This window comes from Rhinolophus sinicus, chromosome 9, assembly GCF_057876585.1.
Source record: "Rhinolophus sinicus isolate RSI-liver-muscle chromosome 9, RSI-T2T, whole genome shotgun sequence".
Taxonomy (NCBI): domain Eukaryota; kingdom Metazoa; phylum Chordata; class Mammalia; order Chiroptera; family Rhinolophidae; genus Rhinolophus; species Rhinolophus sinicus.
In genome coordinates, this window is record NC_142509.1 from 1,414,439 (window position 1) to 1,440,304 (window position 25,866).

General features: G+C 41.8%; 1 protein-coding gene across 21 annotated transcripts in view; it reads left to right on the forward strand.

Annotated features, from left to right (window-relative positions):
* The window catches only part of GRIK4 (glutamate ionotropic receptor kainate type subunit 4), a 635,671-nt gene that overhangs the window by 230,776 nt on the left and 379,029 nt on the right, over window positions 1–25,866 (forward strand). For 2 of the 21 annotated variants that reach the window (XM_074321326.2, XM_074321322.2), the window contains exon 6: window positions 2,262–2,370. The exons of the other annotated variants lie outside the window; for them this stretch is intronic. The gene's annotated coding sequence lies outside the window, so the exon portion shown is untranslated. The remainder of the gene's footprint in view (window positions 1–2,261; window positions 2,371–25,866) is intronic. 21 annotated transcript variants of the gene reach the window in all.

Consider the following 25,866-nt stretch of genomic DNA (forward strand, 5'->3'; position numbering starts at 1 on the left):
TTGTTGCGCTTGATGTTATCCCATAGGTCTCTTAAACCATCTTCATTGTTTTTTATTCTTTTTTCTTTCTGTTGTTCTGTTTGGGTGATCTCTGCTAACTTGTCTTCTAAGTCGCTGATTCGATCCTCTGCTTCATCTAACCTGCTGTTAATTCCTTCAAGTGAGTTCTTTATTCCGGTAACTGTGTTCTTTAGTTCTAACTGGTTGTTCGTTATGATTTCTACATCCTTCTTGATGTCCTCTCTAAGTTCCTTAAACATTCTTATCATCAGTATTCTGAACTCTGTCTCTGACAGTTTGGTTACCTCTGCTTCATTTAGTTTCATTTCTGAAGGTTTCTTCTGTTCTTTTATTTGGGATATGTTTCTTTGTTTCCTCATTCTGGCTGACTCTCTGTGTTTGCTTCGATGTATTAGGTAGATGCCCTGGAGTTCTTAGTTCTTGCTGGATTAGTATATAATAAATGTCCTTTATATTTGACTTGCACTACTTCGTTCTTCTCCCCTGCGTGTGCTCTAAAAGTGACTCTTGTGTTGTGTATATTGTCCTGTTAAAGAAGATCCTTAATTGCTTTTCGCTTGTGAGTAGGTGGAGTTAACTCCTAGGCTGACTAGTTGTGAGACTTGGCTTTGCCCACGCAGGGTATTCTGCTGCGTGAGGGTTGACCGCTTAGATGTGGTTTGCCCTTTGGCCTCTATGTGCCTGTAAAGAATCCCCTCTGAGTGTGTCACTTGTAGGTCAAACCCGGTAGTACTCTGGCTTGGTCTGGAGTTGGCCGCTGGGTATGTTGAATCTTGTGCCTCTTAAGCTGGGCACTGGTAGGGCAATTACAGAACAAAGCAAATCACCAAGCACAACAATAACAACAAGGAAAAAGTCAAATACATTCACATGTAAAAAAACAATCGACAACCCCCACTCGACACAAGCAAAGATGTCAGAAATATAAAGACAAATCAAAACAGAACAAAACAAAACAGCGCCAGTTGTGGCTTAAGCCCACCAAGTAATCTCCAGGTTGTTCTCTGCTATAGCACAGAGTCCCCACTCGACACAGGCAAAGATGTCAAAAATATAAAGACAAATCAAAACAGAACAAAAACAAACCACACTCTTCTCAGCCTCTTCCCTGGGTCAGAGCCAGCGGCCAGTCTTCCCATAGCCCAAACCCCAGGGCTCCTCTGTAATCTGACACTGCTCTTCAGATCAGGAGCCAGTTCAAGTCTCTGGAAGGGTGGGGGTAGGATTGGAAGAGCGGGTGGAGGGGCCCAGGTATGGAGTTTAATAGCCTCAAATGCTAGATATCCTCCCTCTGCGGGGGGGAGAGGTCAGCTGTGGGACGCAAAGTAGAGTCCGCCACCTGGCTTTTGTGTTCTCTCTTTTGTCCTGGGAACCCCTGCGTCTCTGCAGCTGGGGATGTGTTTGCCCTGCTCTAGGCTGGCTAGAAAGGGTGGGTGCTGGGGATGGAAGGAGGGGTCTTCTCTTTCCCAGCCCCGCTGTCTTAACACTCTTCCCGCAGGCCAGAAAAGGTGGTGGCTGGGGGCGGAAGATTCCCAGCTCCTAGCCTCCTCCATGGGCCTGCCTGTCTTCCTGGAGCCGGGGCTCCAAGGCGCCTCTGTAATCTGCCGCTGCTCCTTAGTGCAGGGGCTAGATCAAGTCTCTAGAAAGGCGGGGGTAGGGTCGGAAGAGCGGCGGAAGGTGCCCAGGCACGGAGTCTGTGTTCCTTGTCCGGCCCAAGGACCAACTGAGGTTATTAGCTGAAGTTAATGCTGGATATGCTGCCTCTGCAGCGGGAGAGGTCCGCTGTGGGACGCAGGGCAAAACGCCCACCTCCTGGCTTCCGGGCTCTCCTCCGTCCTGGGATATCCTGCGTATCTGTAGCCGTGGGTGTGGGCTGGAATTTCACAGGCACAGGTGCGGAGCAGATTTCCACAACCCAAGGGTGGGGGCAGAATTTCTACCGCCACAGGTGTGGACCGCGATTCCAACCCACGTCCCCACCGCCGCCGCAGGTGCGGCGTGTCTCCGCTCCGCTCCCTTCCTTCTTCCCCTGCTCGCCCAATTTTTCCCCACCTGCAAGAAATCCCTGAGCGAGTCTCTTCGCTGTTCTGCGTGATGAGCAGAGAGTCCTTTGATGGGTTATAAGCTTCCCGTTTCTGATAAGATCCGACGGAGAACTCAAAAAGTGCGCCCCGCTGCCGCCATTCCTATGACGTCACTCCTTTTTTCATTCTTGATGTATCTCTTGTTTCCATCTATAGTGGGGCTAATGAAAGGGCAGTGGACCATCACTTTAAAGCGCTGTATTATGAGAGATGAAATGACATTCGGTGATATTCAAGGTGGCTTGGCAGGTGTCCTAAAGACCAGGTAAGGGAATCCACCTGGAAGGTTTTTGGGTTTGTTTGTTTGTTTGTTTGTTTAAAGAAGGGGCGATCCTTTTATGTGGAGGGTGATGAGAGCGGGAGAAAATACCCTAAAAGGAAAAGATAAGTTTGAGGTAAGAAAGTAAGAGTTGGGGGAGCCAGTTAGCTTAGTTGGTTAGAATGTGATACTCGTAACACCAGGGTTGCCGGTTTGATCTTCGCATGGGCCAGTGTGAGCTGTACCCTCCAGAACTAGATTGAAACAAGTATTTGACTTGGAGCTGATGGGTCCTGGAAAAACACGCTTTAGAAAGTGATGTAATACAGAATTGTACACCTGAAATCTATGTAATTTTACTAACAATTGTCACCCCAATAAATTTAATAAAATAAAATTTAAAAAAAAAAGTGAAAAGAACCCAGGGAATGAGAAAACTATTTGTAAGTCATATAAATAAGAATCTAGTATCCAAAATAAAGAACTTTGATCTCTCTCAAAAAAAAAGAAAAAAGAAAAAAGAAAGTGTTTATCAAACACCTAATATGTGCCCGTGACATTCTATAGATTATAACATTTAATTTTTACAACAGTCTCCAGAGGTGGGTTTGATAATGTCTGATATTTAGGTATGGAAACCGAAGCTTGGAGAAACTGAAGATCACTCGTGTGGAACATAGAGCTCTTACTCTATGTTCTGTCCCCCACACTAGGCACCTCCCTTTTGCTCCCCTCTGTGGAGCCTCTGGGAAGAGTAGGGGGAAGGTGGGTATGAATGGGGCCTGCCCCAGATCCCCAAGACACCTCAGCTTTTATAGAGAAGCAGAAGGCACACATAGCACCTAAGCCCTCTTCATTGACCCTGCCCTTGAAAGTTTCCTTCTCAGACATCTGAGAGAGGGAAATTAACTTAAAATTGAACAGGAGTCAGGCTGAAGGCAACTTGATGCTAAAAATAAAAGCGGAGGCTGTGCCGATTCTAAGGAAATGATTCTACACACTGCCTTTATTTATAACTCCTTATATATTAGATTCCCAAATGATGTTTAACCAGGAATCATATGGCAGTCATCTTTGATTATTTATGCAGCTAATGACTAAACATATATTATTATTGCTTTTTATTCAGCCCTGTTAAATGTCCTGAGTGCTTCCCTTCTTGGAAGGTACCAAGGAAAGGGGTCCTGAGAGTCCCTGCTTTCTAAGATCAGCACAAGGCCCCAGGGGAAGGAGAATAGAGAAGGTGCCTTGGCAGGTGTCTAAAGACCAGGTGAGGGAATCCACCAGAAGGTTTTGTTTTCGTTTTTTGTTTTTGTTTTTTTGTTTTGTTTTGTTTTTAAAGAAAGGACGATTCTTTTATATGGTGTGGTGGTGGGAGTGAGAGAGAACACCCAAAAAGGGATAGAAGAATTTGAAGTAAGAATTGAACTTGTGGAGCCTGAAATATCTAGCCTTCTAATAATAGCAGCATTTATTAAATATTTATTATGTGCCAGAGACTGTACTATTCAAAAGTATTTGATACTAACATCATGTCCATTTTATAGATGAGAAAGCTGAGGCTCAGAGAAGTTAAATAGCACATCCAAGGTCACAAGGTTGGTGTGAGTCTAGAGCTGGCCTTAGGACCCAAGCCGTTTGCCTCTGGAGGCCTTATGCCCATTGTGCTTCCCTGCCCTACTTCAGAACCTGCACCCTCTCCTCTTGCGTAAGCTTAACTTTGTGAGTAAACCGCTCTAGGAAAAGTATGGAAAACTTGTCCCTGGAACCTGGAAAGGAGTGTAGAGACTAAAATTCTTGGCTTCCCCTGTGCTTTCCTGAGGTACTTTACAACCTGCTCAGGATGAGCTGTTAGCTGTCTTGAGGGCATAGTCCACCCAGGACCACCTAATATAAACGTGGAGGGGGCCACTTCAGGTAGGGCAGGGAATGTGAGATTCAGGATGTTGAGTAAAGTTTTCTTAGACAATGATACCTCCCGGTCTAAGCCCCAGAGTGTGACATCCAGGGCATCTGAATGTGGAAGGTGGTGGTAATGGCCTGGGCACCTTCAGGCCTTGGCGCATGACACAGACTCTACCCGTGGACATCTGAGGAGAGCAGGACCTTCTTCATGAGGAGAACTTGTCTCAGAGAACTTCCCCATGCCAACTGCAGCCACTCTGAGCCCCTGGGCACTCTCTCTTTTACTTCTCACTCCCTCACTCTTTCCCAGTTTTATCTTTTCAGAAGAAAGCTCAAACTCCTTTCCAGGGCATCTGAAGCCTTCATAGGGAGACTGCAGCTATCTAGATAGTGTCATCCTTCATCCTCACTCCCCCACTCCTATCCTACCCCATAAACACTTTCTAGCGTGCATCCTGCCTTCTGACATGCTGGAGTCCCCAGAACGTCCTTGCCCCTCAGGTTTCTGGGCCTTTGTTCCCATTGCCTGGAATACTCATCTCTTCACCTTGCCTGCCTGGCAGAATTTTATTAATCATTCAAGGCCTTTCTGATATGTGACTTCCTCCTCAAAGGAAACTTCCCTGACCATCATTTCAATGCCCACATATGAGGACTCTGTCCCTCTTCAGTGCTCCCATGCCATGGTGTGGGCAACCGATTCTACCTTAGCCCACACCTCACAGGATATAGTGATGTGAGTTGTTTAAGCATTAGTTTCTCTGAGGGCAAAGACCACATTAATTGCTTGTCACTGCCCCTGGCTGTGTTCATAGTAGGTGCTCAGTGAACATTAACTGAATGAATTAATGAGTGACTCATTCTTATTTGGGGCTGCTATAGAGAAGGTGCTCATTCTACTTGGGACCATACATCCACTGGCTTTGAAAATGAGGATGCAGGGGCAGGAAACAAGGGACTAAATTAACTAAGTTATACAACCTGAACTAGAATAGCAAAGAGCCTGGAACATTCCGGTTGGGGGTAGGAAGGAAACTGTTAACTGGCTGTTTATCTCAGAGTTTGGAAGCGAGAAGAAAGAGACCTAGGCTGAGTACAAAAGGAGGATTTCAGCAGTGCCTTCCCAGTGCCCTCTCCTTCCTAGAACACCAACATAGAGTCTCTGGCCTTTTCAGTTGAACATTTGACCTTCAGAAGGATTGTATGTGCTTGGCCCAGCATCACAGGGACCCCCTGCCCTGCTTGGCTCGGACGCCCAACTCCTCCCCAAGGAGATGTCTCCCCACAGAGGGGTGGGTCAGCCTCCAGCCTTCTCCCCTCCCATCCCATCCCTCAGTGCCCCTCCCTTCATCTCTGCAGACACAGCAGCTGCTGCCTGGAGTTGGGCCAGATGCCAGGGTCCAGTTGGAGGAAGAATAGAGAAGGTTGTGGGGAAAAGCCAGGTGAGGACAGGTACGGTGACCTGAGAAGCTCAGGGCTTAGGATAGAAGCCCAGGATGAGAATGTGTCCCAGGCTGTGTGAACTGTTGAATTTTCAGGGGTCATGTCACCTCTCTGGCCTCTGTTTCTCATGCCATGGTCTCCCATGTCCTGTGTAGCCTGGGATTCTGTGTTTCTGTGCAGTTCCCCTCAAGGCTGCAACAGATATATTTTTAACCTCCCCATTGTCCTCCTCCTCTGCCGTTTTCTCTTCCCTCCTCTCTTTCCTCTGCCCCTCTAAGTATTTATTGTCCACCTGGGTCTAGATTATCCCCTGATTAAGTGCATTTTAGCTGTTGGTTGCCTGTTCCCTCAGTTTTATAGACACATTCAGTGAGGCACAGAGGCCAAGGCCTGATTTTAGAGAGGGAGGGTAATGAGAACAGAGAGCAGCAGTGGCCGGCTTAGATTGGGTTTTAATAAAATTTCCAGTTAACCTAAATCATCCGCATCACAGGCGGCCTTGTGACTGCTGAGTATATAGGCCAGCCCAACACTGCCACCCCAGGCTGGGACAGGCAAGAAAGTGCAGAATTAGGGCTGGGAGACATGGAACTGGGGAGCCTGTTGGAGAGGAAATGCCTGTCTCAACCAGAGGACCCCCCTTGATGCCGAGGGTAGGGCTATTCTGAAGTGCTCCAGGTAAAGGCTCTCTGAGGAGAAGCCCAGTGCCTGCTCCTTCATAGCCGTTAATTAGTTGCTTATGATGAGATAATTCATCAAAATTAAGTGATTTCCTTCATTATGTTAATGTCACAGGGCAATAAAACTGTTGCTAAGGATGATTTTTCTCTGCATCGAAGAGTAGAATGTCAAGGGGAAAAAATGGGGCGGAGGGGGAAAAAAGGAAAACAGAACTAAGAAGAGAATGACGGGCAGTGATGTCTATGTTTTGGCTGGAAGCATTGGAAAGAAGTCAAAATGAAATGCAAATCCTGTGTCTCTCTATTAGAGCCAAGGTGACACCACCAAATGCATTTCTTTCTATCCAGAGCACTGGACAGGAAGAAAAGCATTTGGTGGTGTCACCTTGGCTGCAATAAACAGGCAGATGGGTGATGGGGAGGGCTTTTCTGGCTGCTCGTTGGAAGGAAAGATGGTGACAGCCAGAGGCAGTGGCTTCAACTTCAGCCTCGATGAGGGAGTCGGGCTGGGCAACAGGAAAATTCTCTGGAGAAGGTTCACACTTGCTTATGAGGCCTGTGAAGCCCTGCATGATCTGGCCTTGACTCCCTCCATCTGCATCTCTTAAAGCTTTTCTCCTCTTTCAGCCAGGTCTGCCCACACTGGCCTAATGTCAGTTTCTTGAATGTGCCAAGAGCATTCCTGTCTTAAGGCCTTCACACATATGGTTCCCTTTCTCTTGACCATGATGTAACACCCCTCTCTCCTTTTTCTTATTTTATTTTTTTTTTTTTCATCTGGCCAACTCCTGTTTCTCCCTCAGGTAAAATGTTATTTCTATAGATGAACCTTATTTGAACTTTACTCCTAATGTCTGGCACAGTTGCCACATTGCATATGGGGAGTGAGGGATGGATGGATAAAGAGTCTTCTTCCTGCTTAAACCCTGCCCCAGTTGCCCATTGCCTCCAGCATAAGGTGCAAACTCAGTCGCATATAGTATCTATATTAATTTGTTAGTTCTGCCATAACAAAATATGACTGACCTGGTGGCTTAAACAACAGAAATTTATTTTCTCATGGTTCTGGAGGCTGGAAGTCCAAGATCAAGGTGCTGACAGGTTTGGTTTCTTCTGAGTTATTTCTCCTTGGTTTGTAGAAGGCTGCCTTCTTGTCATTTCCTCACACGGTGTTTCCTCTCTGTCTCTCTGTGTGTCCAGATGTCCTCTTCTTGTAAGAACAGTTACGTTTGATTAGAACCTGGCCTAATGACCTGATTGTAATTTAATCACCTCTTTAAAGGATCTATCTCCAAATACAGTATAATTTGAGGTATAGGTGATTAGGGCTTCAACATCATTCTTAACTGTCATCATTTTTGTTGCCACTCCTGTCTCATAAGTCTTCAATTAACACTTGATTTAATGGTAGATTTAAAGGGAATATATTTTGACCTCCAGACAAGATGAGTGCAAAAAGAAGGAGCTATTCCATCGAGTACAAGAAAGGAATCATGGAGGACTCCTGGGGCAAGAATCTTATGGCTTTCTGCAAAGAGGAGAAGTTGTATCTCCAAATTGTCCAAAAATGGCGAGCAGAGTACGATAACCTCAGTCAACAAGTGGACGAGGGATATGCTAAGAAGCGCAAGTGTGGATCAGGTTGACAACCATTATTTCCTGAGCTGGAAGACATCATCTGTGAATGGATTGCTGACAGGAGAGCAAAGGCTTTGGTTGTGCACAGGGCTGATATTCAAGCATTTGCCCTTGCAATGGCACCACAGTTAGAAATACCCCAGAAGAATTCAAACCATCACAACACTGGCTGGATGGCTTCCTTCAGCGATATGAACTATTTCTAGTAAGAAGATTGACAACACTGTTCAAACTGGAACTGAAGTTATTAAACGTGCACTTGCATTCAAGTCCTTTGTTGATGGCATCGACTTTTCTAAATACCAACCCTCCAACATGATTACTATGGATGAAACTGCAGTGTTTATGGGCCAAGGATCTCAAACAACAATTGATCAGAGGGGTGCCACGTCAATCTACATTCCCTCCACTGGTTACGAAAGTGCACGTGTTACCTGTATTTTGGTGATTCGTCTGGGTGGAAAGAAAGCCTCACCTCTAATCATCACTAAGGGCAAGAAAGATAAGGTTAAAAGTGTCTCAGGTATTTATGTTCTTAAAACCGAAAAACCCTGGTGCACAGAAGCAGTTATAAGGAAGTGGGTCAATTTAATGCTGCCATTTGTTTTATGAGGTGGCCAAAGAGGTCTGCTAGTCTGGGATTCAGAAAGCACTTACCGCACTGAAGACATGAAGAACTTCCTTGCAGAGAGAATAGATCAAACAATGATTCCCGCAGGAATGACTGCCTATCTCCAGACTCTTGATATGGCAATAAACAAGCCTTTCGAGGACCATTTGTGCATGGAAATCAATGACTACATTAAAAATAGAATGGAGAGAAATCAGCATGGAAACTTGGTGAAGCCTAGCCTGCAACAGGTCATGACTTGTGTGAAGAATTCATGGGATAAAATCACTGACAGCTGTGTTGCCAATGCACTATGAGCAGGCGACATGGACAAGAAGTGCTCATTTAAGGAGAGCTCTGTTGCTGGACATGAGAGATTGGGGCCAATGGTTGTACAGGAAATGGAGTCGCAAGAAATTCAAGCCGGAATTCGGGGTTTGGAGAGTTATGACAATGTTCCAGAAGAAGATGACATGACTGTATTTGAATAAATGTAGATTTTTATACATGAATAACTGAGTAAATGTAAATTGTTGTACATGAAAAAATAAGACATCCCCTGAAAATAAGCCCTAATGTGTCTTTTGGGGCAAAGATTAATATAAGACCTGGTCTTATTTTCAGGGAAATACAGTATCCATGTACGGTGTCACGTGGGTAGTAGAATTGTTTGGGTGATAGATGGGAGGGGGTAGGCGCCAGGGTGAAAAATGTGAAGGGATTAAGAAGTACAAATTGGTAGTTGCAAAATGGTTATGGGGATGTAAAGTAAAGCGTAGGGAATAATATGGTCAATAATATGGTAATAACTATATAGTGCTAGGTGGGTGCTAGACTAGTCAGGGGGATCACTTTTAAATTATATAAATGTCTAAGCACTATGCTGTACACAGAAAATTAATATAAAATAATATTAAATGTCAACTGTAATTGAAAAATTAAAAAGTGGGGAAAGGTGAAGGGGAATAAGAAGTCCAGATTTCCAGATATAAAACAAGTCATGGGGATGTAATATACAGCATAGGGAATATAGTCAATAATATTGTGACCGCGTGGTATGATGTCAGATGGTTGCTGGACTTATCATGCTGATCACTTCTTTAGGTATATAAATGTTGAATAATTATGGTATACACCTGAAACTGATATAACATTGTATGTTAGCTATATTTTTAATAAAAATATTTTTTAAAAAGAAAAGTGGTGTTGGACAGGTAGATAAATAGGGGAGTCATTGACGTGTAAGTGGTATTGAGAACCATGGGATCAGGCAGTCTCAGAGAGAAAATGGTGTGGAGGGACAAGAACTGAGTAACCTAATATGCTTACTCAAAAATGAAAGCTACCGTTTTGTAAAATAGACATAGTCTAGTGAGTCCACAATAAACTGCAGGACTAAAGTAAAGAGGACTTAATCGGCCAACATATTTTAACTGGCAAGAAATTGTGGAAAGCTGTGAATTTTATGTCTGGGCGGGCGGGGGTGGGGTGGTGGTTATATTAGCCAATTATGATAGGCTAGCCATAGAAAAGTAGAGAATGGTTTTGAGAGACCAGCATGTCATTTGGTAGACCAACTGACACTGTGTTATGGACTCACACCCTGCCCTAGATAAAGTAAACATTAGCTCTGGAATATCCATTTGCCAGGTCTGGAAAAGTTTTCCCTAGTGATGTGTTGAAAGATTCTCAGAGGATAAATCATGAACACAGATTTGCAGATGAGTACAGAACTTTTCTAGACCATTAACACTTTTTGGTATGCCCTCTTTTTTTTTTTCCCCCTGGGAAGAAAGCAGAGTGAAACAAATAGAATAAACATTTGATTTAATTAATGGCTGACTGAGGGAAAGGATCATTCATACTCAATATTATGAGCAAACTACTATAAGTCAAGGTTAAGAAGAAAAATAAAGTTAGTAGTTGATCCCTGGCCTCCAAGGGCTTGTGGAGACAATACTAAAACATGAAAAACTGACAGTGTTAGACAATTTAATAACTATAGTAATAAGGTAAAGCATATTTAAGTGCCCAGTGAAATGGTACAGACAGTACATGGTATAAGAGTCTAGAAGAGGGAGTAGTCAAGGACAGCTTTTCTGTGCTCATCGAATCCAATTATTTGCCTTGGAGGAGTGAATAAGGGGTACTTCTTAAGGCATAGGGGAAGTCAGACGGACTGGAATGGAATCTCCAAGCCTGTACTTCTGTGGAAGAGGATGTTTAGATCTGCTACCATCTATTGGTGAGGGTGGAAAGGATCCAGAAGCATGGTCCACAGGTGGTATAAAAGAAAGGTGCCAGGAAGAATCAGGTGTTGCCATCTTCCTCTGTGGGACGACAAAAATATGGTCCTCAGACTAGCAGCATTGACATCACCTAGGAATGTGTTAGAATGCGGAATCTTAAGCTCTGCCTCAGACTTACAAAATCAGTATCTACAGTTTCGCCAAATCCCCAGGTGTAGCTCATGTTCATTAATGTTTGAGAAACACTGATATAGTCCTGGTGATTTAAAATCCCCCTGGGCTGCTTCCAGACCCTCCGTGTCCATGGAGATTTTGATTAGTGGGAATGAAATGAGATCTGGAAATTTCAAATTTTTAGTAAGTATCCCTAGGTGATGACTTTCCGCCATCAGGAAAATTTTGAAAGCTCTTTTTTCGCTGTGGTCTGCCCCTGTCCCTAGTTCAAGCCAGCTTTTTCACCATGCATATCAGTACTCCTGGCTCTCTTCTTTCCATTGAAACCATTCTTTTCAAGACCACCAACCAAATGGCACTTTCCTGATCTTCATCCTCTCCTCCTCTGTTACCTCTCTGCAGCAGTGCGGTTCTGACTGCCTTTTCCTTTTTGAAGCACTCTTTCAATCCTGGTTTCCACTAGACTAGGGTCTTCTTTCCCAGTTCTTGTCCTCTTAGTGACTTCATCTCCTTTTCAAATTATTCTTCTCCTTGAGCATTTCACCCTTCCCTTACCCATTCTATGCTATCTTGTCCACTCTGTGGCTGTAATTACTAGGTCGATGTGCACAATTTTCAAGTCTTCTGCAACCTTGCCTCTCCCCAGCTCCAGCTGTATGGGGGAGGTCTCACACACATGCTAGTGTCGCTTAGGCTGTGGTTACTAGTGCTACCCTCAGAGGCAGCAAGTACATGGGCTTTAGAGCCAAACCCACTTGGATCTGAATCCTGCTCTTCACTTGTCAGTGGAGAGATCTTGGGTAAATTAACTTTTGAGTCTCAGTTTACCTCTAAAGTTAGGTTAATAGTATCTGCTTCAGAGGATTCTTTTTGAGAACAATTGGGATAATGCATATAAACTGCATGCCACATAAGAAGTTCTTGATAAATGTTAGTTTCTTTTGAAAAAACATTCTTCTTCATTATACTTTTTATCAAACTGAACTCAATCCCTTGCACTACCCAGCCTATATTTTTGTTTAACTCTGTGCCTTTGCTCATACTTTTTCCTCTGCTTGGATTATTTCCAATTTTGCTGTCTTTCAAGGCCAAACTCTGTTGCCACCTTGACCATGAAGTCTATGATCAACTCAGTTCCAAATGAGCTTTCACACAAATCCTGTGCTTTTTTAACTGTCACTCTTATGGTACTTACATCACTTCATAGCTTGTACTATAATTATTTAGGCACATGACATCTTCTGTACAAGACTAAAAGCTTCATTCAGGACAGGCTTATGACGTTATAATAGTTGTATTCCCCAAAAGGGCTAGTACATCTATCCTTTCTATGCCAGGAAAGCTCAAATGTTTTACTGGTAGTGAATGGGCTATATCACCTTTACATGTGAAAGCTAGCACATTACTCTCCATTACGTATGCTAATAGAGGAAAGCCCTGTGTGGGGACAGAGCCCCAGAGGGCAGTTTCCAGGCTCCCAGCCTCACATGGAAAGGTGCTGTTTCGGGTAGTAGATGGTCATCAGCTGTGACTAGTTGGCCGTCAACTGATACTGGTTAGCCATTAGCCACTGATGTAACTGCCGTGGCTAAGCCAGCAGGTGGCAGAGTGCGGGTTGCGGATTGCAGAGAAGTGGACAGCAGGTTCTGGACAGTGTGGCTTCTGCTTCCTGTGTCTCCAACCCAGCCGACAGCGAGACTATAGTGGTATGACTCCCCTATCTATGGCTTCGGGGGTGTTCCTTTTTGGCCTCATCATAGCCTGCGTTCTTATGTGGGGAGCGGGAGCTGAGACCCCGCATGACACCCTGCATGACACTGTGATGTAGGGAATCAAAATAACAGATTGTCCCAACATTATTGCTGTTGGCTTTCGAAGGCATGGGGGTATTTCTGCTTCAGATTTACCTTGCTGATTGTTTTATAAGGCAGACATTAATGTAAGTTTGCATTTCATGAGCATACACCATCTGAAAAACTGAAGGGGCTAATCTGAAAGCATGTTGAGTAGTGACCGAAGCTATTTTAGGATTTTCAGTTGCCCAGGAATAATCCAAAAATTGAATAGTCAACCCCCACATAACTTACAGTTGGCTGTTTTGTTGTTAGTCCTCTCTTAGCTTTCTCTGGTCAAAGCCATTTATAACAATACGGGCATTAGTCAAAGGCATGCTAATCACCTATCATTGACATAAAATACTTCCGGTGATGGAGCAGTAGTACTGTGTTTTGAATTGATGTCAGACTATTATAACAATGATAGTTTACATTTGTATAATGATTGGTAATTTATAAAGAGCTTTCACATATGTTATTTAATTCTATCTGCTGAATGCCCTAAGTAGATAAGAGTAGGTCTCATTATCATTATCCTGTTTCACCTGTGTGGAAACCAAGGCTCAGAGAAGTTAAGTGACTTTCCCAGTCTCTCTTTGCTAGATACAGGTAGATTCGGAGACAACAGCCTTTGTCTTTTTACTCTTGGGTGCCAGCACTTTTCCTACTTTACCGTGCTCCTTTAATGAACTTCCAGTTCTTTAAGATGTTTATTAGTATTCCCTTGTGATTCATTATTATTTCCAGGTGACTCATTATTAGAGTTTATACTTTCTTTATTTTCGTCTACTTTATACATTTTCTTTCCATTTTCTTGAACAAATTTATCACATTTAAAGTCCTTTTCTTTTAACTTTGAATCTAGACCACCTGTGGGTCTGTTTCTATTGTCTGTTTTTTGTTTGTTTGTTTGTTTGTTTGTTTTTTCCCTCTTGAATTTTGGTCATATGGTTTTATCTGTGGGTGTGCCTAATAATTTTTTTATTAAATGCTAGACATTGTGTAGTCTGTAAATGCTGTGATCTTTAAGAGAGGGTTTACTCTTTGCTAGGCAGAGTGTAACAGATGATCTTAATTCAATTAAAGACTGAACTGAATCCAAGCTGGGTTGTGTTTTGATAAGATTTAGTCTACCTTGGATTCACCCTTCTCCCAGGGAGTAGCCAGCATTAATTGAGAGCCTGGTGTGTATTATCTCTTCAGTATCTTAAGACTGCAGAAAAATTCTGCTTAATAGTGGCTTTCTGCTTAGATTTCTTTGTCCTTCTGCTCCATTCAGCTTCAGGGTTCTATAAATAACCTCAGGGGGAAACTGGCCATGCCTTTGAGGCCTCTCAAGTCTCTAATTTTCTCTTGCTAGACTAAGACTGCCAGAAGCTCTCCTGGCTTCTTTTCCCTTCAGCAGCAGACCTATGCTTGTGCAAAGCCTGGAGATCCCCAGTCTCTCAGCTTGTGCCCAGAAATGGCAAATCCCTTCAGGTTAGAAGCAACTACAGAACATGAACTTGCCTATTCTCATTTTTCCCTATCTGTAATTATATCTCCTCTGATCCTTGTTGCTCCAGCAGGTCTATGATGCCTTAAAACAGATGAATATTGTATTTTATCTAGCATTTCTAGTTATTCTCAGTAGAAGTATTGATCTGCTACAAACTATGCCATCTTACCCTGAAGCAGAAATCAGATGTTTGTTATTAACATACAAAAGCCATGTGTATACAAAGGTACTTTTTAGCTGGGTGCCTTGGTAGGTGGCCCAGCCAAGTGGGAGTTAACCCTCCTCAGGGCATTTGCTGGAGTCTCTGGGTTGCCCAACCAGGAAGAAGGCAAGGAAATGGATGGGTTGTAATTAGTGCCTAGAAGGAAGGTGTTCATTAGACTGAGGAATTGGCATTCGGCAAGCTTAGAAGGACTTGATACTCCATGAAGTTTCTAATGATTTTGGCAGAATGTTCATCCCCTGGGTGAGCAGCATCATGTTGATATCAGCAAACAGATTGTATTTCAGCCCAGATAACCCAAAATGGAATCTTGCATGAGAGCTGGAAACAATTTACCATATTTTAATGCGGTTGAGACAGGTTGGTCAGGGTAATTTACACTATAAATAGGGTGATGGAGTTCAGAGTAAGAGTGGAATGGGGGACAGGCATTGGACATGGAACTGGCCCACATATGTACCAAAATGGCGTGTGCTTATATGTGTAGATATGAAAGAAAGACATTATATGCACGGAGAGTGCTTCAGGGACACTCCCTTCCATCACAGAATTCTCTCTGAATAGTCAGTCTAGACCAGGTTTTGAGAATACCAGGAGAAAGAGAACCAAAATTCTACCCTTAAGGACTTCGTAGTCTGATCGTGGAGGCTGATAAGTCACCAGATGATTAGCGACAGTAGTACTAGGTGCAGGATGCCCCTGCCACGTTGGGAGCACAGAAGAGGGACAGGGCTTTGGGTGGGCCAGGAAATGCTTTCAGATATCATTCTGAAGTAAACCAGTTGGATGGGGTAGAGGATAGTTCAAGCAGAAGGAACAGGTTGTGGAAATGTGCTGCTACAATATTATAATAACGTGCACATAATTCATAAACAGGGAGTTTCTGTTACCTCTGCCATTGCCCTGGTCTGGTCTTCATGACCTCTCACCCGGCAAGAGCCTTCTGCCTGCCTCCCATCTCTCAATTCTTGAGTCTATCCTACCCTTTGAACTCATGTTTTCTTCATAACATACTGACCTGGTCATTGTTCACAACTCAAGAACTTTTCAGGGTTTCTCTTGTTTATAAAGTAAAGTAAAAAATCCTTGGTGTGCATTAAACCCTTCCATGTTCTGACTATAAGCTACTCTGCTATCATCATCTTCCTCTACACTATCTCCAACCGTACCTTGGGCCTCTGTTCCCTAGTTTTATTGGACCACTCACTGTTGCTGTGGACAACCAGTATTTCCCTACCTCCATGGCCTTGTTCATGCCATTTCTCATATCTGAAATGCCCTTGCCTGCCAGATTCGCCTGATGAAATTCTACTCTTTACTCATGACCCAGATCACATTTCACCTTTTCTCTGAAAATTTCACTGATCCTCCTGTCAGAACAATTTATTTCTTCTCTGACTTCTCATAGTTACCCCTTCTGTTAAAATAAATCACATTCTGCCTATCTTAGAGTTTTTTGTGTCTCTATCTATTGGTTGCAGCCCCCACCCCTCCCAGGACAAACTCCTTGAAGGCAGAGAGAATACTTTATTCATTTTATAGTCTCCATCACACCTCGTGATACATTCCTGGTGTTTGATAAATATTTACTGACTGAATGAATGAATGAGAATTGAATGGGCTTTCTATCTGTTTTGTTCTAGGTGTGTCTTGTTGTAATTAAAGTGATTTTGTTAAGTCAATTTCAGGCAAAATGCAAGACAAGTTTTATGTGATGTGTGAGAAGAACTGTAAAAGTGATTTATGGGTTGTAGGAGATCTGTGCAAACAGGTTGGGGAAATGGTCATAGTCAGTTGCTGCCTCCTTCCATCATTCCAGACCCTAAATGAAGAAGCACAGCTGCCTTCACAGCCACGGCCAAGGCCTAGAGGCCTTCAGGCAGAACTCCCTTCCCCCTTCCCCCTCGGCATGTGAGTGACTTTAGTATGTGCTGTTGAAGTACTAGATAAAAATGCACACTGCTCAGAGTGTATTAAGATGTTTAAGGAGTAGTGTTCACCTATGCTCTGCAGTCCCATGTTCGGGAGTGGTCTTTTGTGTGAGGCTCTAAAGCACATTTGTTCTACCAGTGGGTATAACTCTTACTTGTTCAGCCACATTCTCTCACTACAAGTCTTGGGCTCAAACTTGTGACCTTAGCCTCCTGGCTTCATGCTCCAGCTAGCCGAGCCAACAACCACACCAGGAGCTGACTGCACCTGTCTCTTCTTATTGGAAGCGTGAATTTGAGCACGGGCAGCTGGGCATCCAGGCAGCCAGAGTGAGCACCCTGCCTGTTATGACTTGGATGCCCCAAAACAGCAGCTCAGCGTGGAGAGTGAGAATACCTCCTGAGCAGCCAGGATGGGGCCATTTCTCCCAAACAGAGACAACAGCCCTGTGACCTGTGGTTTTTGCATCAACAGCCAGGTGCTTTTTCCTCCACATTCCTCACCATGTTCCCAAGGCCCAGATTTAACTTTTATTTTAGTTGCAGGCTATTTCTTCTTTTAGTGGTATCCCAAACTGCCTGAAATAATTCTTGCCCTTATTTTATGTGGCTCTGCCTTACATATTTATGGTAAATTAGCATGTTATCATAGGCCGTGGTTCTCTGGGTTCCACATATTATGCTCCTTCAACCTCTTTTTATAGGTCAAAACTTCAAATTCTTTAATCATTTTTATTACTTTTTTAAATTCAGTCTCTCTCCTTCATTTCTTTTAAGAACAAGAAGGCCCAAGTTTTAGAACATGTTCCAAGAATGACCTGGATTAGGGACAGTCAGGGACCTTTGTTTTGGGGACTCTTTGCTCCTTTCCCTGATGAAGCTCTCTTGTGTTATTTGTGTTACCTTTGACTCACTGTTTCCACATCATCTACCCTAATTTTCACCTTCCCACAGAATGGGCTTATTCTCACTATGGCCCAACTCCCAGATTTGGCTTGGACGGTAGGTATTTTTTGATAGCACAGAAGCTAAGGTTGTGAAGATTTAGGATGGAAAGAGGGGGAAGCCAACAGGTACTGAGCACCTGTGATGTTACAGGCATTGTGCAAGACACTCACATATATTACCTCCATAAATTCATACATACACATATGAGATATACACTGTTTCCCCCTTTTTGCGATTAAGAAAACTAAGGCTCAAGAGTGGCAACTTTAGAGATGGGGGAAAATGGCAGAATAGGTAAATGCTGTAACTTCCACCTTCCACAACCACATTAAAATTACAACTAAAATATACAGCAGTCAACCTCGAGAACCATCTGAAGTCTAGCTGAACAGAACCCCTATAACTAAGAATGCAAAGAAGAGGCCAGATCGAGACTGGTACATGGGACAAGGACCAAAATGGGCTGGCCCCACACCCATGGATAGTGATTGAGCATCGGGAGGTTTACCTCAGCAGTGGAAGTCCTCCCTGCAGAGTGAGGTGTCCCAGCCCCACACTGGGCTCCCCAGCCCAGGGGTCAAGTGCCAGGAAGAGGAGCCCCCACAACATCTGGCTGAGAAAATCAGTACTGTCCCAGTGAGATAGACGGTAGCTGGAAACACAGATGTCCTCCTAAAGGGTCCCCACACAGACTGACTCACTTGCAGGCACTCACTCTGGGCTCCAGCAGAGGGGCAGTTAACTCAAGAGGTGCCAGAGACATACAGAGAAAGACTGATTTCTGTGGTTTCAGGGTGAAGGCTAGAGGGATAGCTGGCATTATCCCTGTGTGGAGCCCACCTCAGGTGCAGCATACAGGTGGGCACCATCTTTCCTGTGTTGAGCCCTCCTCCACACAGCCAAATCTGAGCCTATATTGACCTGGTGAACTCCACCTGTCCCACGCTGGTGACTCCCTGGGACCCTACCCAGCTTGTGAGGTATCACCTAGGAGCCATCTCAGCAACTGGGCAGACAGCCCCACCTGCACACTGTGGGAGGCTTTTCCAGCAGCAGACAGTCCATGGCAACTTGCTTGGCTGCCTGGGACACTTTCAGTGGCTGTCAATCAGCCCTGGCTCGTGCTGCAGACTTTCTTGGACAGCAGTCAGGGATCTGCAGGCCAAGGTGAGTGGCAGCTGGCCTCAGTGTTCTCTGGGAATTTTGCAGAGTGGCCACAGGCTTGGAACTGGCCCAAGAACTGAATCTGCATTAACCTTGTGAATACCACCCACCCCTCCCCAGTGGTTCCCTGGGAACCTACCCCACCCAACTCACACAGCAACACCAAAGGTGCTGTCGGCATCGGGGCAACCAGCCCAGCCCCACATGTCTAAGGAGGCTCTTTTGCGAATGAGCCTTATGGGTAACCAGCAGGTAGCCACAGGCCTAGGGGTGCCCTGGGCCTTTTGCTAAGTTGCCCCACGCCTAACACTGATGATTTCTCAGCAAAAACTTTGCAGGCCAGGAGGGAGTGACAAGAAATATTCAAAGTGATGAAAAAGTAAAGACCTACAACCAAGACTTCTCTACCCAGCAAGACTACTGTTTAAAATTGGAGAGATAAAGAGCTTCCTAGACAGGAACAACTGGGTAAACAGCAAAACCACCACCAACAACAACAAAATCAAATATATGATAATAAAACGGCAATAACTGTACCTAGCAATCATCCCTTTAACTGTAAATGGGTAAAATGCTCCAATCAAAAGACATTGGGTAGCTGAATGGATAAGAAAACAAGATTCATACATATGCTTTTTACAAGAGACCAAACTCAGGTCAAAAGACACACACAGACTGAAGGTAAAGGGATGGGAAAATATATTTCATGCAAATGGAAATGAAAAAAAAATCTGGGGTAGTAAAACTCATATCAGACAAAATAGACTTTAAAACAAAGGCTATAATAAGAGTCAAAGAGGGAAATTACATAATGATAAGGAAATCAGTCCAACAAGATGATATAACCCTAGTAAACATCTATGCACGCAACATAGGAACACCTAAATATATAAAACAAATATTGACTGACATGGAGAGATCGACAGTAATACAACCCTAGTAGTGGACTTTAACATCCCATTGACAGGCCTTCCAGAAAGAGAATCAAGGAAACAGTGGCTTTAAATGACACACTAGACTAGATGGCTTTAATTGATATTTTTAGAGCATTTCACCCCAGAGTAGTAGAATATACATTCTTTTGAAGCGCACGTAGAATTTTTTTCAATAAGACCACGTTAGGCCAGAAAACAAATCTCAGTAACTTCAAGAAGGTTGAAATTATATCAAGCATCTTCTCCAACCATAATGATATGAAACTACAAATCAATTACAAACAAACAAAAACAAAACAAACAAAAAAAATCCCTAAAAAATACACAAACACATGGAGGTTAATGACATGCTACTAAACAATGGATGTGTTAACAATACAATCAAGGAAGAAATAAAAAAAATACCTTGAGACAAACGAAATTGAAAACACAACAAATTAAAATCTATGGGATGCAGCAAAAGCAGTGCTAAGAGGAAAATTCATAGCAATACAGGCTTAACTCCAGGGACAAGAAAAATATTAAATAAACAATCTAACCTTACACTTAGGGTTTCCAAATTCCTGACATTTTGGAACCTTCAAGGATCGAAAATGGGAAATCACATTTCCTGAGAATTCTCAAGAATTCCTGAAATAATCTTTTTTATTTAATTTTTGTTGATCATCTGTAATAATGGCTGTAACAGTAAATGTTAATTAACGGAAAAGCCATAGAAAAGGTGGGGCATTTGACAAGATACAACATCCATTTATGATTAAAACACTTAATAAAATAGGTATAGAAAGAAAATACCTTAACATAATAAAGGCCATATATGACAAGCCCTCAGCTAATCTCATAATTAATGGTGAAAAACTAAAGCCCGTTGCTCTACATTCAGGAACTCGACAGGGCTGTTCCCTATCACCTCTGCTTTTCAACATAGTGTTGGAAGTCCTTGCCAGAGCAATCGGGCAAGAGAAAGAAATAGAAGGCATCCAAATTGGGTATGAAGAAGTTAAATTATCACTCTTTGCAGAGGACATGATGCTATATATAGAAAACCCTAAAGACTCCACCAAGAAGCATTAGAAACAATCAACGAATACAGTAAAGTTGCCGGCTACAAAATCAACGCACAAAAGTCCATTGCATTCCTATATACTAACAATGAAATCTCAGAAAAAGAAATACAAAAAACAACTCCTTTTGCAATTGCAGCAAAAAGAATAAAATACCTAGGAATAAACTTAACCAAGGATGTGAAGGACCTAGGTGCTGAAAACTATAAGACATTTCTGAAAGAAATTGAAGAAGACACAAAGAAATGGAAAGACATTCCATGCTCATGGATTGGAAGAATCAACATAGTTAAAATGGCCATATTACCCAAAGCAATATACAGATTTAATGCAATCCCCATCAAAATCCCAAAGGCATTTTTTAAAGAAATAGAACAAAAAAATCATCAAATTTGTTTGGAACCACAAAAGATCCCAAATAGCCAAAGCAATCTCAAGAAAAAAGAATAATACTGGAGGTATCACACTTCCTGACTTTAGCTTGTACTACAGGGCTACAATGATCAAAACAGCATGGTATTGGCAGAAAAACACACACATAGTCCAATGGAATAGAATTGAGAACCCAGAAATAAAACCACATAAATATGGACAGATAATTTTTGACAAACAAGATAAACACATACAATGGAGGAAAGACAGCCTCTTCAATAAATGGTGCAGGGAGAATTGGATACCCACGTGCAAAAGAATGAAACTGGACTGCGCTTTGTCACCATGTACCAAAGTTAATTCAAAATGGATCAAAGACTTAAGCATAAGACCTGACACAATAAACTGCATAGAAGAAAACATAGGTACTAAACTTATGGACCTTGGGTTCAAAGAGCAGTTTATGAATTTGACTCCAAAAGCAATGGAAGTAAAAGCTAAAATAAACGAATGGGACTATATGAAACTTAAAAGCTTCTGCACAGCAAAAGAAACCATTGACAAAATAAAGAGGCCACCAACTGAATGGGAGAAGATTTTTGCAAACAGTGCCTCCGATAAGGGGCTAATATCCAGAATACACAAGGAACTCATGCAACTCAACAACAAAAAAACAAACAACCCAATTGAAAAATGGGCAGAGGACTTGAAGAGACATTTCTCCAAAGAGGACATGCAAATGGGAAATAGACATATGAAAAAATGCTCAACATCACTAATCATCAGAGAAATGCAAATCAAAACCACAATGAGATATCACCTCACCCCAGTCAGAATGGCCGTCATCAACAAGATAAATAGCAACAAGTGTTGGAGAGGCTGTGGAGAAAAAGGAACCCTCATACACTGTTGGTGGGAATGCAGACTGGTGCAGCCGTTATGGAAGGCAGTGTGGAGGTTCCTCAAAAAATTACGAATAGAATTGCCATATGACCCAGCAATCCCTCTCCTGGGTATCTACCAAAAATATCTGAAAACATTTATCCATAAACACACGTGTGCTCCAATGTTCATTGCAACTTTGTTTATGGTGGCCAAGACTTGGAAACAACTAAAATGTCCTTTGATAGATGAATGGATAAAGAAGTTGTGGTATATATACACAATGGAATACTATTCGGCGGTAAGAAAAGATGATATAGGAACATTTGTGACAACATGGATGGATCTTGAGAGTATAATGCTAAGCGAAATAAATCAGACAGAAAAAGCAGAGAACCATATGATTTCACTGTATATAAACCAAAAACAACAAAAGAACAAGACAAACTCTTTCTTTTAATACACTATGTTTTACATAATTGGGGGAAAAAAATAAAAAGGAAACGTGGGGCAACCAGGGTTCATGGCCTCTGCACAGTCTTTCAGAGGTTTCGAAACACTCCAATATGTAAAAAGTCAACTCAAAACTTGAGTAAATAAAATTTCCAAAATGCTGGTTGACCGGAATTTCATGACTTGTGCATCTCTTGCCCTGAGCGCTAAACAGGGATCACTACGGTATCATTTTGGCTAGGTTTCTGTTATATTTCAGGTTTGCTCAAAATATAAACAATGTAATTAATATAAACTTTATTTAACTAAACCTTATAGTATACAGTGAGTTTTTACATATATCACACAATGTATTAACATTCCCAATCTCATTTAAAGATTTTATTTATTAAATTATGCATTAATAGAAAACAAATGCAAATATTATTCATTTGAAAATTTTAAAAATAGTTCAAATAGTTTTTATTTGTCATTTTTAAAATGAAACTTTAAGAAACATAGAGCATTAATTGCCCGATCAGACCAATACCTTCGGTTTGTAACAAATATACTTGATGTGGAAAAATTTCTTTCATTTTCTGTAGACGTTGGTTGAATTGTTAGGAGTGTATCTAAAAGCATCTTCAAATTGGGAGTGAGAGAACATGTTGCTTCATATAAGCTCATTTCCTTTCTTAGAGAAGCAAATATTTTGCATGCATAGGACTAGGCTTTGATGTCAAAATTGATATTGCTTTAGTCAATTTACATTTCAGATCAGATTCTGATTTAACATCAGAACTCTCTGTAAGGACATCCTTTATTTCTTCTCTTGAAACTTCTTCTGCTGTAAATGTTCCTTTAAAAAGTCTTTCCATTAATGACTTCTCCAATCATGCAATTTCATTCTTACTTGTCAAGGCAAAAAATTCATCCTCTTTCATTTCACATAGACAACTAACTTTGCTCAAGTACTTTGTGAGAGACACAAGATCTCTATTTCCACGTTTAACCAATTCAAATTTTATTTCCTTTAAAAGCATTAAGAAAAAATTAAGAAAGACCTATATTGTGCAGTGAATATTTATAGCTAAAAGTGCCACAAAACGTTATGATATGAGGAAATTATTGTAATATTGGAATAAAATATTAGCAGTGCAAGTTGTTGTTTTTTTTTTTTTATTTTTATTTATTTATTTATTTTTTTAATTAGTTTCAGGTGCACAAGACAAAGCAAAACTTAAACGTTTATCATTTATATCCCTCACACTGTGTGAACCCCCCTCCCCCCATCCACTATCCCTCTGTACGTTCCCAAAACCTCTCACCTTCCCCTTATCCCCACCCCCCGCCCCTCTAGCAACCCTCTGTTTTTCCTCCATGTTTCCAAAACTGTTTCTGATTAGTTCATTCACTTATTCTTTTCTTTAGATTCCGCATATAAGTGAGATCATATGGTATTTGTCTTTCTCTTTCTGACTTATTTCACTTAACATAATGTTCTCTAGGTCCATCCATGTTGTTGCAAATGGTAAGATTTCTTTCTTCTTTATGGCTGCGTAATACTCCATTGTATAAATGTACCACAGTTTCTTAATCCAGTCATCTACTGATGGGCATTTCGGTTGTTTCCAGGTCTTGGCTATTGTATATAGTGCTGCAATAAACATAGGAGTGCATAAAGATTTTTGAATTGGAGTTTTGGATTTCTCCGGATAGATACCTAGGAGTGGGATTGCTGGATCATAAGGTAGTTCCATTTTCAGATTTTTGAGATATCTCCAAACTGTTTTCCATAGTGGCTGCACCAATCTGCATTCCCACCAACAGTGCACCAGCGTTCCCTTTTCTCCGCATCCACGCCAGCACTTGTTGTTTGTTGATTTATTGATGATAGCCATCCTGACTGGGGTGAGGTGGTATCTCATTGTGGTTTTTATTTGCATTTCTCTAATGGTTAGTGAGGTTGAACATTTCTTCATATGTCTGTTTGCCATCTGTGTGTCCTTTTTAGAAAAATGTCTCTTCATGTCCTCTGCCCATTTTTTTTTTTTTTTTGGCATAAAACAAGATTTAATCTAAACCAGATATCTTTTTTTTTTTTTTAATTAGTTTCAGGTGCACAAGACAAAGCAAAACTTAGACGTTTATCATTTATATCCCTCACACTGTGTGAACCCCCCTCCCCCCATCCACTATCCCTCTGTACGTTCCCAAAACCTCTCACCTTCCCCTTATCCCCACCCCCCCGCCCCTCTAGCAACCCTCTGTTTTTCCTCCATGTTTCCAAAACTGATTCTGATTAGTTCATTCACTTATTCTTTTCTTTAGATTCCGCCCATTTTTTAATTGGGTTGTTTGTTTTTTTGGAGTTGAGTTGAGTGAGTTTTTTATAAATTTGTGATATTAAGCAAGTTGTTTTTAAATAGACTAACTTACCCACAGCAGCTGAGAGAGCCAAGAACACCCATTCATCACACTCGTCAGCCGCAGACCAACTGATTGAATGTGGTTGGTAGTATTGGCCATCACTTTGTGGAAACGATTCATCATGGAGAACAGAAAACAGTTTGTATTTACACAGAGAAATATTTATTTTCACAACCCAGGATTTGACTACAATGTCATATTAAGGTAAACTGCCTTAGATTTCCTTACTTAGTTAGTTCACCTGAAGATGATTTTGTAATCAAATCCTGGGCAGTGAAAATAAATATTTCTCTGTGTAAATACAAACTGTGTTTTCTGTTCTCCATGATCAAATGTGCTCAATTTATAAGAGCTGAAATTAGCTGGTCATTTGATATTTGATCCTGGTGTTGCGCTGCCCATGAGGGTGGCGTGTAACCTTGTCACACAATGTAACTTTAGATAGTGAAAAATAGGAAAAATGTCTAAGAGATACATTGTGAGTAGTACATTTATTTCCTATTGTGGGTATTACTGAGTTCAGGGAGCCAATTTTCCCAATTTCCTGACCAACTTTTCTCGGGATTTGGGAATGGGAAAGCAAAAAAAAATTCCTGAGAACGGGAGGGAAGGAATTCCCACCCGAAAACCCTACTTACACTTATAGGAACTAGAAAAAGAACATCAAATAAAGCCCAAAGCAAGTAGAAAGAAGGAAGTAATAAAGAGCAGAATGGAAATTAACAAAATAGAGTCTAAAAAAATACAAAAGGTCAATGAAACCATGAGCTGGTCCTTTAAAAGATAAACAAAATTGACAAATCTTTAACCAGACTCATGAAGAAAACGAGAGGACCCATAAAATAATATCAAAAATGAAAGAGGAAAAGCAACAATGGACACCACAGAACTACAAAGAAGTTATGAGAAAATACTAGGAACAATTATATGCCAATGAAGTGGACAATCTTGAAGAAATGGATATATTCCTACACTCTTTTAAAGCTGAATCATGAAGAAACAGAAAATCGGAACTGACCAATTACTAGCAATGAAATCAAATCAGTAATCAAAAAACGCCCAACAAAGAAAAGTCCTGGATCAAATGGC